The sequence below is a fragment of the Neofelis nebulosa genome, chromosome X (assembly GCF_028018385.1).
Source record: "Neofelis nebulosa isolate mNeoNeb1 chromosome X, mNeoNeb1.pri, whole genome shotgun sequence".
Taxonomy (NCBI): domain Eukaryota; kingdom Metazoa; phylum Chordata; class Mammalia; order Carnivora; family Felidae; genus Neofelis; species Neofelis nebulosa.
This window is the reverse complement of record NC_080800.1, coordinates 111,547,970-111,564,058: the sequence shown is the minus strand read 5'-3', so window position 1 is coordinate 111,564,058 and position 16,089 is coordinate 111,547,970. Positions and strand designations below refer to the sequence as shown.

General features: G+C 50.1%; 1 long non-coding RNA gene across 1 annotated transcript; it reads left to right on the top strand.

The window, feature by feature from the left end:
- The first annotated feature begins 856 nt into the window (after window positions 1–856).
- On the top strand, window positions 857–11,801 carry LOC131502365 (uncharacterized). The gene is made up of 7 exons (XR_009257023.1): window positions 857–1,106; window positions 2,958–3,046; window positions 4,894–5,148; window positions 6,060–6,251; window positions 10,864–10,897; window positions 11,288–11,333; window positions 11,420–11,801. It is a non-coding gene; the product is annotated as an uncharacterized LOC131502365 (long non-coding RNA).
- Window positions 11,802–16,089: the final 4,288 nt, after the last annotated feature.

Here is a 16,089-nt window from a genome sequence, read left to right as displayed (position 1 = left end):
AGCCCACCAGCCCAACTCCGACCCGGGGGGAGCTGTCTCCAGTGCCCGGGCCTCTGCGTGTTCGGGGCGGTGGGGCGCCTGGCCCCTCATCTCACTTCCGCCCAGGTCTGGGAGGCACAATCACAGGAGGCTCTCCGTCCAGGGCCCACGCAGGACTAGGTCCTGGTCCCACGAGGGAAGTACCAGCACTAAAGTCTGGCGTCCGAACACCATCAGCACTAACTGAGGACCAATGTGAGGACTAGATCTCCCAGGAACAGCATCCCCTCTGGCCTTGTGCCAACTCACCCAGGAGGGGAAATGTGACCCAAGCGCGGGGCTCGGGAGGCACCAATCAGAAGACAAGAGGCAGGGCCACTGGGCGAACCCAAAGTCCCAGAAGCCCGCGGGTGGCGGCGGTAGGCGGAGAGGAGCACACAGGGTAGCGAGGTTGAAGCTCGGGTCTTCAAGAGAAGAAACTAGAAAGGTAGCCCAAGGCCACTGCGGTCTGTGAGAGCCTGACCAGAGTCATAAGCCCAGGAAAGGTTGTTAAAATGCGAATTCTCGAGCTCATGCAAGCTGCGGTGCTTCAGGGTGTTGGGAAGGGGCCCAGAAATCTGAAGTTTTCCCAGGCTCTCCCAAGAAATTCTTCCTGTACAGAGAGGTTTGGGAATCAGTGACCCAGTCCTAACAGAGTTAACGGAGGTCCCCACCGCTCTGATTTCTCTAGGGTTACCGGGAGAGAAGCCCTCCCTAGGATCAGGAACCGGGAACGTCCCACCCAAGCCCCTGGGCTGCAGAGGCACTTAAGACCGGAAATGGTAAGGCTTCCATAGTGGCTGGAGGCCCAGAGGAGGCCAAGGAAGTGGCGTCCTCTCCCACGTCGGCTTGCTAAGGGAACCAGATGGCAGGGCGGACGTCTCGGGGCCTGCCGGGAAATGTAGTCCGCAGGGAGTGCGGGCGCGTGCCTGCGCCCTGCGCAGCTGCCGCGGGGAGCCTGAGAGAGCTTTGTGCAAAGATGGGGAGTCCCTAAGTGGCCACAGGGCGTGGTCGTCCCGCGGGCGGTGGGAAGGGGCTGGCCGGTCCCGCTGGGGCTTCACCTACTGGCCGCCGCCAGACCTGACCCGGTCAGTCGCCGCTGCAGCTCCCTGCGACCCGGCCGGGCCTTCCCTTGATTGTCTGGGACCGGGATCGGTCCCTGGGGATTGTCCCTCAGGGCGGCGGGACATCGTGGGCGGGAGCGTGCTGGGGCCATGCTCGCGCCCCAGGCAGCCGATTTGTGACTGGCTTTTAGACGTTCCCACGACGTGTCCCCCCTCTCCTTTCTCCGAGTGCCCGCTCTGCAAACACCTCTCTATCCGTGGGCCGGGTGAGAGCAGGCTCGCTCTGGCGGCTTTTGGGGAGAAGCCGTGAGTCCCGGGGTGCAGTGACGTTTCTTTGCGGAAGGGCGGACGGAGGGACAGCGGGACGGTCAGGGGCCTGGTGGACGTGGTGGAGAGTTCGGCGCGTCTGGGGAGGGCTGCGGGCTGCGAGGCCGAGCACGGTAAGGGCGGGTCCACAGGCCCAGCCGGCCGAGTTCCCGGATGCCCTCCAGCGACGGTTAGGTGCCTAGGCGGGAGATGGGGAAGCTTTCTAGGAACCAGTGCTGGGGACAATAACCTTTCCTGAGTGCTTTCTCTGTGCCCCGCATGCTGTCGTTCGCTTCCGTGCAGTTGCATCCGACACAGGAAATTTTGTGAAATCGATGCTATCATCATTTTCATGTTACAGACAGAAGCGCTGGGTGTCAGGCTCACAAAGCGAGCAGGTTATCCCCCCTGGATGGTCTGCCGCTAAAGTCCAGGTTACCATCGAGATAAGGGGTGATAGGGTCACAGTGTACATTTGGGATGACTAGAAGGGATGATTTGGGATGATTAGGAAGATCATGAGTATTTTTTTCCTTGTCCCACTCCAGGGAAGAGGACAGGTACAGAAGACATCTTGGCAAATGCAGAGAGAGTACCCATAGCATAGGGTTGGTGCTGGTATTGAGACCCGTGTGTGACCACGTGGGTGGCCTCAGGGATTGCCCTAAGAACATTTGGATGTTTTTAGACATGAGCATTGCAAGGGTCTATCCCTTCTAGCTTTGTCACCATTTTCCTCTGGCATTTCCTGGGTGACATGGGACAGTTTATTCAGTCCTAAACCTCTGTCCTCAGTCCCCTCATTAGTATTTAGGGCATAATACTAGTCCCCATCCCCTAGCTCTGGGTGAGGGCCACATGACCTAATATATGCAGGAGGCTTAGAACAGCACCTCGACAGAGAGCCACGACCGTGATCGGTGTCCTTTGTTATTAATGCAGAACAGATGGCTGATGGCCTGTCCTGATGCAGTGCATTTTTCTCACGAGAAAGCCACTTGGCGTGCCATAGCAGGATGAGGGTCATGCTGGTATTGGCTGAAGTACACATGTCTTGAGTGGAGAAGAAGGAAGGATTTTGGATTTGCAGTCTTTGGAGGCGTGGCTGTAGCCAAGATGCCTGTGATTGAAGGTGACCAAGGGTTACTCAGAGCCGTATGGACTTTCAGGGTATTTCCCAGTGTTTTAAGTATTGATCCCTATTTCTTTTGTGGCCTGTATATATTCAGAAACACAGGACAGCCCATGTTAGACTGGGAATGGTGTGACAGGCCACCAGATGTATAGGGGTTCATTTAAGGGATGGGGTTCTTAGCCTTGTGCCCATGGAATTTCAAAGCCCAGTTGTGGCTTTGAACTACAATAGAACTGCAGTTATGTCTATGGAACACTTGAAATGTGGCCAGTATGAATGATAAACTGAATATTTTTAATAATTAATTTAAACTGAATCTGCCACATGGGACTTATGACCACCATATTGGGCAACACAATTCTAGAGGGTCCGCGGATTTTCTAGAACATTTTGTAAAATTTTTAAATTGGATGTGTATGTGTGTGTTTTTCTAGGAAGTGAGTCCATCAGCTTCTCATAACTACCAAAAAGATTAGGATGTGCTGCTTTATGGTTTCAGCAGAACGTAAGCAAGTTAAGGGAGGTAACTATGGCCTCTGGTAACCACCGCTGTCCCTTCTTTCTCATTTTGTCGTGTCCTTAGCTGTGGGTGACTCCACATGATGAACCCCTATGTTGTTTACTTCGTCATAGCAGGCTGGGACCAGAGGGTTCCAAAGTCCAAAGCCCACTGGTGTCAAACCCAAATTCTCATACATCCAGTTGTTTTAAATAGTCCAAAGAACATATTTCCAAAGCCATTTGGAGCCTACCTACTTTACATACTACACAAAACTTCACCCGTCATCTACCAACCACAGATAAGTCAAACACTGGAGCTACAAGAGACCCCAGACTGCTGCTACCCTTTGGAACCGCCTGACCCAGAGATTCCCCACTAAGCCTCTAAGAGACATGAAACCGTTTCCTCTCTCATTGTCCCTTCTTCTCTGGAAATTTCCTTGCCCCATTCCCCATGCGGGTGGTGGCCCCCATACCTCTGTCTCTGGAAGGTCTCTTGATGGGAGGGATTTCCCCTCTCATATAACCCTGTCCTTGTGCTGCCGAATAAGGTTTGTGTGCTACTCCCTCTCATTGTCCTGTGTCTTCCTTGATCACCAACCGCCACCCCCCCCCCCCCCCCCGCCAAAATCCCTCTGCTCACCAAGCGTCCTTATATAAGGAAGAGGCAGGAGGGGTGGAGTTAGTAATAGGAGCTATTACCATGGAAGCAGTAGCTGGAGTGATGCCAGGAAGGGGTCATGAACCAAAGAATGCAGGTGGCCTCTGGAAACTGAAAAAGGCAAGGAAATGGATTCTTGCCTGAAGCCTCTGGAAGGAATGCAGCCCATTAACAACTTGAGTTTAGATTTCTGAACTCCAGAAGGCTAGGAGAAAAAAAAAATTCTTTTGTTTCAAGCCACTGGGTTTGTGCTAATTTGTTACAGCAGCAATAGGAAACTAACGTAACTTGTATATGCACAAATCTATAAATATTCCTATATCTATCCATTTGTGTCTATTAGAATAAATATGACTTTAGTCCATTGCCACATGGGTCATCCTAGCCTTTCCTTCTTGCTTAACTGTAAATTTCCTCACCAGCAGCAGCTCCCACCATCCAGCCTCCGTAAACTATACCTGTACGGCCATTTCTGAAATGTTCATCTATACCCCCATGAGAATGTACCACACTGAGGACAGTGCTTTGTCTTTAGCCAGTCTGCCGACTTTCATTTTTTATTCATCCCCCACCTTTTACATTTTGAAACATTTTAAACATAGGGAGAATTTGCTTTCTGCTTGGCAACCTTAGTGCTGTGAATGCCGCCTCTCTCTCTGCTCCACTGGTTCCCTCTGGATTTCAGTCCCCTTCCCCTGAGGAGCTCCCCAGCAGGGGCACTGCAGGGGTGTAGATCTGCTTGACCCACATCCCTACCCCTTGCCTCACTCCGCCACCCAAGCCCGTGGCTTTCCCAGTTCTGCCTGACTCCTCTCCTGGTGGCTTTGTGGCTCCCGTCACATCCCTCCTCAACCTCCAGGCTCTCCCAGGAGGTTGTCCCCAGGTACACACACCTATATAACTGTATGCAATGGTACTGGAGAGAAAAGGCTACTTGTTGAGAGACTTGGAAACGAAGGGGAGAGTATCAGGATAGGAAACATGAACAGGACAGACATTCAAGACAGGTTGGAAATCCTAAAGCAGAATGGCACCTGGCCCCAAATTCTACCTGGAGCTCTGGGAGGGAGACACCCTCTCAGTGCCCCACACCAACAGAAGGAGGCAAGAGGAGGCCAGAAATGCCAGCCTGGCACTTAGGAGAGGCCTGAGATTATTTCCTTGGGTTCCGCATGGCTCATTTGTAGCATGAACAATTCCCGCTGCAGGCCTCAGAAAGACTCCATAGAGACGCCCAAGGGAGCCTGGGTCAACAAGAAGAGGCCTGGGGTAGGGAAGCGGATGGCCCAAGATGGACAGCTCTCCTTATTGGGAGCCACAACAGCAACCACAGACACCAGAATCAGATGCTGGTATGTGCTCACAGCCAGCCAGGACCAGTAATCCAATGGCCAACATTCAAACACCAAGGAAGACAAGAAAGCAAAGGGAATGAGTCTGTCCTTTGGCCACAATCATCTTGTGTAAGCATCTATATCCAGATATCTTCTTGGGGAGAGAGAAGAGGGTGGGTAAGAGGGAGAAGATGGGAGGAAAGAGGAGGGGAAAAAGAAGAGGAAGGGGAAGAGTAGGAGAGGCAGAGGAGTAAAGAAGTCTTCTTGAAGATTTCAGTGCTGGTGGATACTGTGCATCACCTATATAAGGATATAACATGGTGTAGACTTTCCCAGACATACTGGTCAAGGGAGTACTTTGTTTACAGCACAGTTACTCATATCTCCTAGATCCAGTACTCCCTGAAAGAGTTTGGGAAATGTGGCTCTATAAAGAGGCGAACAGAATATCTGGGCCTAGGGCACAGATGGGGGAGGATGGGGGTCCCTAACGGAGAGGCAGTGACACGTTGAAGACACTTGCCCCTCTCAAATTTGCTTTGAGCGCCCCTGGGCTGGTCATGGTCCCTTAGCCTGTCTTACTATAAACAGGGATTGCACTGGATCTCTTTTAAAGGGAGCAGCTCTTTTAGAGTTCATTCAGAGGGCAAGCATCTGGGGCCCTCTGAGCCACTAGGACTCACCAGTCATTTACAACTGCAGCCTGAAGTTGTGATAGCTCTTAGGCATTTTGCCAACAGTCGATGACTGGTGGTACTGGAGACAGAAAAACAACAAACAAGGGAGCTGGACACTGAAAGCCTAATCTGAACCACGACAAAGATTCATAGCTGGACTCCCATCAAAGCTGAAGAGGGCCGCTGTGGCCACGTGGGACTGTGCTGGGGACCTAATGGAGTCACCATGGAGAACAGCCTTTCTGAGACCCCTGGGCCAGGAAGCACACACTAGGAGGATGCTAGGCCAGGGGTGGTCATGGATGCGCCGGGGTGGGGGAAGGAGCAGCCTAAGAGAGGTTAATAACAAGGATATAAATACAGTTCCAGCTGCCATGGGAGACCAGGAGAGGAGGTTCCTGGCACACTCTGCACTCTCAGGAGCCCCTCACACAGGATGTCAGACGTTGCTGCTTGGGCCCCTCTTGACTGGATGGCAAGAACAGAGATGCTGACATCCGCAGCCCAAGATCCTTCTGAGATCCTAGGGAGAGATAGGTGCCCACGTGCCCAGCAGTGCATATCTGTAGGTAGAACAGAATACAAAAGTCTTGCTCTCCTTTCCCCTGAGAGAAGATTTTAATGTCTGCAATGCAAACGTTCTTTAGACAGCTGAAACCTTACAACATTTTCCCGGACTGGGGCTCCTGAAACCCGATTCCAATTATAAATGCTAATCGGTTTAATGCATGATCAGCTTTAGAGAAGAAATGTAATTGCAGTTCATTGAAAACTTTACACAAACAGTGGATAGAATGTTGACATATCTAGGGAGCAGACTATGTCAAAAAGATTAGGACACTCACATGTGTTTTGATTCTCGCCTTTCAAAACCAGGTCTCACATCTATACCCACAAGGCCGCTTACTACAATCACCCATGATTCTCTGCCTGAGGGTTTTTTCTTACCCTTGGAGCATGCTGGACATGACCCAAGGCCACTGGAAGTGTCAGATATTTATTGCCTCTGCAAGTAGCGAGCCCTTTATTAATAATGGTAGGGGGGCACCTGGGTGGCTCAGTCAGTTAAGCGTCCAACTCTTGATTTCGGCTCAGGCCACAATCTCAGTTTGTGAGATCAAGCCCCCCATCAGACAGTATGGAGCTTGCTTGGGATTCTCTCTCTCTCTCCCTCTCTCTCTCTGCCCCTCCTGTTCTCTCTCTCTCTCTCTCTCTCTCTCTCTCTCTCTCTCAAAAATAAATAAAATAAACTTAAAAAAATAATGTTTGGGTATTTGGCAGCTACATACTCTAGGTTCCACGTCCCATACTTGGGATGGATGTGAAATGCATTCTACCCAGTCTCCCATAGTCCCCCCACTGAATAAGCTCCACTTGCCAAAGTGGTAACTTTCTAGATCATCCCCCCCTTAATTGGCTGCCTTCCTTGCAAGTCTCACTTCATCACACACCCTTACCAGTGTTACCTGGTACTTCCTTTCAAGTAAGCTATTTGTACTGATGGTTTGCCTCAGGGTCTGCTTCCTGGAAACCAGGACTTGGACACCTTGTATATTAAAAATGCATGCAATTCAATAACACTGATTCAAAAACATATACGTTCCCCTATGGTTATTGCAGCATTATCTACAATAGCCAAGATATGGAAGAAACCCAAGTGTCCATCAATAGATGAATGGATAAAGATATGACATTACACATGCTCACACAACACACACACACACACACACACACACACACACACACAGTGGAATATTACTCAGCCATAAAAAAGAAGGAAATCTTGCATTTACAACAACATGGATGGACTTAGATGATATCATGCTAAATGAAATAAGTCAGACAGGGAAAGATAGAAGCCATATGAGTGTACTTATATGTGGAACCTAAAAAAACACTGAACAAACAAACAGAAACACATTCATAGATACAAAGAACAGACTGGTGGTTGCCAGGGAGGACGTGGGGGAGAGATGGGCAAAATAGGTGGAGGGAATTAAGAGGTACAACCTGCCAGTTATAAAATAAATAAGTCATGGGGATGAAAAGTGCCCCATATGGAATATCATCAGTAATACTGTAATAACTCCATGGTGACAGATGATAGCTATACTTCTGCTGAACATTGAGTAATGTATGGAATTGTTTGATCACTTACGCTGTATACCTGAACTAACCTAATATTATATGTCAACTATACTTAATTTAAAAAAAATTTTTTTAATGTTTTTATTTATTTTTGAGACAGAGAGAGACAGAGCATGAGTAGGGGAGGGGCAGAGAGAGAGGGAGACACAGAATCAGAAGCAGGCTCCAGGCTCTGAGCTGTCCGCACAGAGCCCGATGTGGGGCTCGAACTCACGGACCGGGAGATCATGACCTGAGCCGAAGTCAGATGCTCAACCAACTGAGCCACCCAGGCGCCCCAACTATACGTAAATTTATTTTTAAATGTGTTTATTTCACTCTGAAACTCATATATTCGGTTGGAAATAGAGTTCTACGCTCAAAGTTATTTTTTACCAATATTTGAAAGATAGGCTCTACACGATTCTTTTTCTCTCGGTCATTGCTGCTTGCTTCATTATCTCCCCTTTTCTTTTTCCCAACTGATGAAGTGTATCAGGAACACAGAAATGTATAGAACATATAGGGAATAGCATAATGAATGACTGTGTGAACACCTCCCAGCTAGGGAAATAGAACTTGCAACACAGTGAATCTATCTGCCCTGAGGTGAGCACCAGCCTGAATCTAGGATTTCCCATGTCTGTGTGACTGTTACATAGAGCAAGCAGGGGCCAAACCACGAACATGGTGTTTCCTGACCCCTCTGGATGCCCCAGCAAATCTCTGCAGGCCTCCTTCTTCTCTATTTCCCATCATCAACTGCAGGATCAGGCCTCATGATTTTTGTGATCACTATGCAGTGATAGAATGTGTTTGGTGAGCTTAGTATTCCACACGGTCAGGGGGTCAGGGTCCTGTCCAAGGTAATAACCACAGCTCTGATGGATTTTCCGAGTCAATGCCTCCGCTCCCTCCCAGCTCAGGCCTGGCCCAGGCTTAAGGCCTAAGTAGGAAAGGGGGACCAGGTGTGGCACGTTCATGCCACTGCGACTGAGCCAGAATATGCCTCTCTCCCTTTTTCCAACCATTAGACCCCCACATGGAGAACTGTCCTCATTCCCCCCAGTCACCCCCTTTCGAAACTTATTTGGATTCTGACTTCTTCTCACTGTCCCCCGCAAACTCTGAGACCTCCGAGCGGCCTCCTGCAAGACCCGTCTCCTTAGTAAGTTGGAGGTGTGAGGCCTTTTCGCTCGTAAACTCAGCAGCCTTTCCAGCTTCTCCAAAGGGGGCCCCTCTCGATTCCAAATCCCCCAGACACTGCCGTGTTAGTTAGGAAACACCGTCTAAGGGTAAATAGCAAGACTTGACACGTTGGTGGCCTTTGGCTGGCACAGAGTCGGAAGCACGCAGAGCACGAGAACAAGCAACACACGAACCCAAGAGAAGTGAAATCAATGTTTCAACTTGAATGGTTTCATCAGGGGAAGGATTCGTGGACCCACACCATTTCCTGGGATTTTTCATGATCCCCAAGGATCTTGGGTGGGTCAGTCCCATGGCTTTTTGGCAAAGGCCACGTCCACCCTGGTGACCGTTGTGTCAGTGTCCACAGCCACCGGGTCAGAGCCTCATCCTTTTTGTGCCTCCCCAGCTGCCGCCCCAGTAAAAAGCTCAGCACGTTTTAACAGGCCCAGGTGGGTTTCAGGTATTCATCTGCCTTCTTGATGCTCTGCGTGGGCGCGCTGGGACCGACTGCTCCGTGTCCTTTCTCCATGACTGGTTGACACCAGAGCCGGCTTCGGGAAGAAGCACGACTGAAAAAGCCTGTAAAAGTTGACGGGATCTAGAATTACCTCTAGGAGAGATAACAAGTGGCCCCAGAAGCTCCTCCGCACTTTAAGAATACACGCAACATGTGTACGCAAGGGCGCGCGCGCGCGCGCACACACACACACACACACACACACACCAACTTAGTCATAAGATACTGCTTAAAGGTGACACCTGATGTGAAACGCCAGCTTTATCACTTACTTGATCCCCACATATATATGAAAATATTTCTAGACCCTCTAGTTTGTTCTACTGACGTGTTTGTCAATTCCTGTTTCATTGCTAATCCTATAGAGTAAGTTTTAATATCCAGTAGGCAAAACGCCCCCGTTTGGATAATCCCTCGCATTTTCTCTTCAAGGTCATTTTATACCCCGGGTACTGGTTCCAAGTATACACTCAAATTCCTGTTGTGGTTTAGGATTGCAATCACACTGAAACCACACATTTAGAGGGGAATTTAGAGCAGAATCGACAACACTTCAAAGATTAGCCTTCCTTTTCCCCCCAAAAATAAATAAAAATGTTATTTCAATGTCCAAACAGGAAGCTCATGAAAAGGTTCATGGACATTTTCCCTAGGTTTTTTTTTTAAGTTAATTATATTTGGAGGTATTTTACAATGCTCATGACGCGTTTGAATAAGACATTTTCTTTGTATTGTATTTCCTAATAGAAGTGTCTACAAAACTTATTTTCTTATGTGTTTAACTGATGTCAGTCAACCTTTCCTGATCTACTTCCTGGGTGTCTACTTTGGTTCTCCTAAGAAGGAAATCCATTAAGAGAAAGGCAGTTTTGCCACTGTCTTGTGTTAGTCGGACACTAATAATAGTTGTCATCCCTTTCTGAGGTCTTTTAGAGACTGAACTCCCCGTATCTTAATGTCTTGACGTGGTTCTACTCGGTTTGGGACGACAGCTTGGAGGCTGGGCCCTCCCTGCCTCTCAGGCAAAGGAGGTCTGACCTGGTTCTCATAGTCCTCGACTGATCCAGGTGTCACTGAATGTGGGTAACAACTGACCCCCACCCCCAGCCCCGGCACCACTGGCCCACTTGAAGTTTTCAGCCGTGAACCAGTAGTAACCAAGGTGATCCTGTCTAGCACTCGGAACTTGCGTGTGGTCAAAAGGTTCTGAGAGCCATTGTGAGTCACCATGACACCTCTGGGCTTAGCCAGTCAGGCCCTGGGGCTCAGGGCAGGAAGGATAAGACAAGGAGGAGAAGAATCCTCTCTCTCACTCCTCGACCTCTCTTCCAGACGTTCCTGAAGCGAGAGCTCGGTGGTCTGAGAGGTAAGATATCCATATCCACCAATAACATGTAATGTTTCTTTGTGACGTTACCATGCCCACCCACCTGATGACCCCCAACCCTACTGGATAAAACGGGCACTGTGTCGGGTTCAGAAATACAGCACAAAGCTTTTGGTGGGGGGCAGTCTGGGGGTCGTGGTAGGGATCAGGGGTGTGGGGGTCAAGGTCAGGTATTAGGGGTGAGTGCGGTCTCCAAACGCAGTTTGTCATCACACTCACAGCCCTTGTCCTTTGCTCCTCCGGGCCTTACACAGATCCTTTCCTTAGGAAAGGATCTTTTCCTTAGATTCCTAAGGATCCTTTCCTTAGATCCTTTCCTTCTTGAAATGCCTGGAGTGGATTCTCTTTAACTGTTCTTACCTGTTGCAGGGAACAAGGCAGATAAAGCGACCTCTGAGGACTACCCTGGAAACAGGTGCATGTGGTGGGGGGTGGCGGGGGGAAGAGGCCCCTGGGTCCCCTGGGTCCCCTGCGTCGATTGACTTTCATCATCTTTTCCAGGAGTGGTACTCCTTCGTGAAGCCGTCTGTGGCGTCAGCGAGTCATGGAGAAAGAAAAACCTGAAGTGAAACCCAGCACACCCGCACCCAGCAACGAGAAGACAACTAGACCCTCAATACGCCCCAGGCCTCCCAAAATATCCTGTGCTTTTTACTGAATAGGCAGCTGGGGAGGCACAGAAGTGACGTGAACCTGTCCATGTGGGTGTGGAAGCTGGACTGAGCCACGCCCCGGTGCAGGTGGCCCCTTCCAAACAGCCATGGGTCTTGCCTGCTCACCCCCACCCCCACCCCCACCTCTTGAAAATGCGAAAGAAAAATTGATTTAAAATAACAAACACCTCTCTCATGTCAGCTCTTGAAATAAAAGCTGCGTTTTCCTCCTTTTGGTTCGATGTGTTCTTATTGCCCAAACAGCGTCCTTAGGTCAGTTACACTGGACAGGGGCTCTTACTCATGGTCACACGGAGTGCAGGAGCTCTCCTACACCGGGGGATGGCGAGGTCACACTGCAGGGCAGGTCTCTTCCACCTTTAACCCGGGACAAAAGGGAACCGCGATGTGGAAGCAGGTCCCTCCAGGAAGGGAGACTCCTCTCCCTAGGCGGTTTTGAGACACCCTCTGGGTTCCCCTGGAAAACCCAGGTACTAGCCTAGGGACACACATTGTTTCAGAACAGGCCACCAGCAGGGCGGGAAGTTGAGGACACTCCTTTGGGGTTTCTTATTCTGATGCTTAGGAGATTATCATTTAGACACGACAGCATTGCGTCATTGTTGGTTCTATTTCGTATTTTAAAAGTCAGAGCACAGGGCATTTTAATATGGGAATGTCACACCCTCTGGGCCCCCTGAAGGTAATGGCTCTTCTCACTGTCCCCAAAGTCTGGACCGTCCAGGCCCTTATCCGGCCGGGTGGGGAAAACCTGGTAGGCAGTGGTGGCTGGAAGCCGAGAATGTACTGGACTGAAGGCCCCAGCCCATCTTGGCAGTACGGGGCCCTGGATCCCCTGCGAGAGCGTACAGGGCTCGACAGTCCCTCAGGGAAGTCGGATGGGAGTGAGAACATTGGGCATTGAGAAACAAGCTGAGGCCCAGGGGAGAGCGCCCTGGGTACACGGCCAGCTCAGGGGACCAGCCAGGGACCAGCGAGAGAAGGTGCAGGAGCAGCGCAGGTGCGGGAGCAGTGAGGCACGGGCAAGACCGTCCTGGGCAGTGAGGACAGCTGCCTGACCCCAGCCCCACTGCTGGTAGGGGAAGGCCCCCCACCTCCCCCCACCTGCCCGCAGGTCGGGGCGCCTGCTCCTCCCCTCCCCTCCGACCTTGGGTTACGCAAGACAACTCAAGCCCTCTGCATCCCATCACCTCCGCCCCGAGCCTGTGCCCTTCCCGAGTGCAATCTGACTCGGCCTCTAGTGTTCCTGGAGGGCGGCTTCTGGCATCCTACCTCTCACGACTCACAGCAAATGGAGTTGCTATGGGCCGTGAACCTTGGGACGCAGGGGGCCATGTTCCAACAGGGAGGAAACTCACGGATAGCACCTTGAGCGACAGCACGAGCGGCGCAGAGGGACGTCGCAATGTACCCTCTGGTGCCGGGCACCGTGGGTGCACGTGTGTGCACACAGGTCTCGACCTGGTGCAGCAGGTGGCACTGTCGCTCCTGGGACTCGGGACCCCGTGCAGCAGCTGGCACCGCCTACCCTGCATCTCCCAGGGGTGCGTGAGCCAAGCAGCAGCCCAGCTGAGGCTCCACAGAGGCCCAGCCCTGGGCAGTGACACTGCGGTGGCAAATGTGACAGGTCCGCCACTGAGGGCCCTGCTGTGAGGGGGGAGGGGGGATGAAGGAGGGGCTTGGAGGTCAGAGAGGCCTCCCCACGAGCCCCCATGGTGTGCAGATCGTACTGGAGGGACATCCCTCCACCACAATGTTACTGGAGGGATGCATTTCAGCGTCGTTTGTGTCTCCAGAAGTCAGAAGCACAAGTAAGACATCCAAAGGGGTGGTGGCGGGCAGAGAGAGACCGAGATGGAGGAGAGGGAGCCAGAAAGGGGGAAGGAAAGAGAGATTGGCCCCAGAAGTCGATCCTGGGCCCCCTGCACAGGACCAGCCAAGTCCACACCCATCCTCCTTAGGAGCCTCCCGCCTTCTGGTTTGTCCAGGGGCTCAGACCCTCTTCTAGAAGAGTCCTTCCTGGGGAGCTTGACAGCATCCCCTGTCCAGTGCCTGGAGAAGCAGCGCCAAATGGCCAGGGAAGACCCTCCATCGCTCCCAAAGGCTCTGGAAGAGGGGACACAATGCCCACCCCTCCTCTGTCTTCCTGGGGTGGGGACAGGAACAGGAAGTGAAAATGTAACCAGCAAGGGGTGGGCCACCTCTCTTTCCCTCTACTCAATTGGCTGCCCTCCTCCCCTCCCCCCCCCCCATTAGAGCGGCCGGAAGGAGAGAGGAGGCAGGGCTCCCTGATGTGTGTAAAGGGGCCTGTGCTCCGAAGGACACCAGAGACCCTTTAACAGAATGGTGCACGGACACGATGCTTGTGCATTACGAATACACTTATAATCCGAAGGAGTCTTGCGAAAGAAAACATGCATCTGTCCGGGAACAAAAGTTCTATTAGCATCAAATACAGACTCTGACACTATGACTTCTCTCTGGAAGCAAAATTCCGTAAAAAGTACTTTGTTCCTTGGGACACGCAGTTCTCATTGACACAGGTCTCAGCGTGAGGCCATCAGTCAAACAAACAAACAAACAAACAAACAAACGTTGGCAACATACTTTTGCCTGTTCAATCTCCTACACATAGCACACTTAGAGAAACCTTTCAAAAAGTGTCCCTCTTCCCTGAAATAATTCAATTGTGGTTCATGAAATCACATTCACTGTTGTAACACTTTAGAACCGTGGAAGGCTTAGAACGGACTTCCTCTAACCCCTTCATGTTACACACAAGGAAGCTGAGACCTGAGCAGGGCATAGTGACTTGGGGCTGTCCCTGGTCTGTGGCTCAAACGTCCTGATGGAAGCACTCAGTCATGCTGCCTAGAGCTCTATACTGTGTTCCTCCATGAGGTTTCAGCAGATATTTTTAGTTTCCCCAACTTGCCTCCCAGTGGCTTTTTGTAGAATAGCGAGTAGAGACTCATTGTGATAGCTGTGAGCCAAAAGTTAAAATATTGGGAATGAAATTCCATTTGCAATAATAGTAGGACTAGAATCAGACACAAACCACATATAGAGGAAGAATGCAGAGCTCTGACAAGATCTTCAGATATTATACAACGTGCAGATGTCATCAAATGCAAGAAGGGGGCGCCTGGCTGGCGCAGTTGGAGAAGCATGCAAGCCTTGATCTCGGGGCTGGGAGTTCAAGCCCCACGTGGGGTGTAGAGATTACTTAAAGAAATAAACTTTGAACAAAAAAACAAGAGAAGGAGACATTAAGGCAGGCAGGCGGGCGGGCAGGGAGCCCTCTAGATTCTAGCGCCAACAAAAGCAAGCAAAATCAGGGGCGCCTGGGTGGCTCAGTCCGTTAAGTGTCCGACTTTGGCTCAGGTCAGGATCTCAGGGTTTGTGAGTTCGAGCCCCCTTTGGATCTTGTCTCCCTCTCCCTGCCCCTCCCCCACTCGTGCATGCGAGTACTCTGTCTCTTAAAAGTAAAAATAAAAACATAAAGGGGAGTAAAATCAGAAGTGGGAATCACATAAGAACTACCTGTTTAACTACCAGTGACCTTCCCTGTGTTCACACTCCCCGCCCCGCAATCTGTTATTAAGCAGTGTCGGGCTGAGTTAAGGTTGCTGTAACTGAAATCAAGTAGTAAGCAGAAGTTTAAATAAATGAGATGGGGGGTTGATGCTATCAGAAAAAAGTAAGAAAGAAAGAAAGAAGAAAGGGAACAAAGTAACACGACAAAAAAATACAAAAGGCAGAGAAAGTGTCATTCTAGGGAAAAGAATCACTACCAGGTAGTGTAAGAGAAAGTTATGCATACTCTTTTTTAATAGCACTAAGAATTTTAAATAATGGAAAAAATGAACATGAAATGAACATGAAAATAAAGGAGAAATGATAAGATAAAGAAGGAAATAAACAGATAACAATGAGCTGGCAAAGTTCGTGTAAAAATAGGAAGAAATAGGGGCTCAGTCCGTTTGAGTGTCTGACTCTTGATTTTGGCTCAGGGCATGATCCCAGGGTCATGGGTCAAACTGTGCCTCTGGACCCCGTGCTGAGCATGGAGCCTGCTTGGGATTCTCTCTCTCTCTCTCTCTCTCTCTCTCTCTCTCTCTCTCTCCCTCTCTCTCTTTCTCTGCCCCTTTCCCCCTCCTGCAATGCTCTCTCTCTAAAATAAAAAATAAATAAATAAAATAAAATAAAATAAAAAATACTTCTTAAAAAAACAGTAAGAAATAAAGCCATTGCTGAAATGAAGCCACATTAGAAACACCAGGAATCAGAATGAACTGGTACAAGTAAATAGAATAGAAAAGAAAAAACACCTAAGAAATAACAGCCGCTTTAAAAAAGGCCATAAACGTGGAAGAAAAGAACAATGCGTTAACCTCTGGGTGTTTGTTATCCTTGCAACAATTGGGAACTGGGGAACTCAGTTTTACAAGGGGGAAAGAGCAGGCTGCTTTTTAAATTCTCTTCTGCGACTTGTAG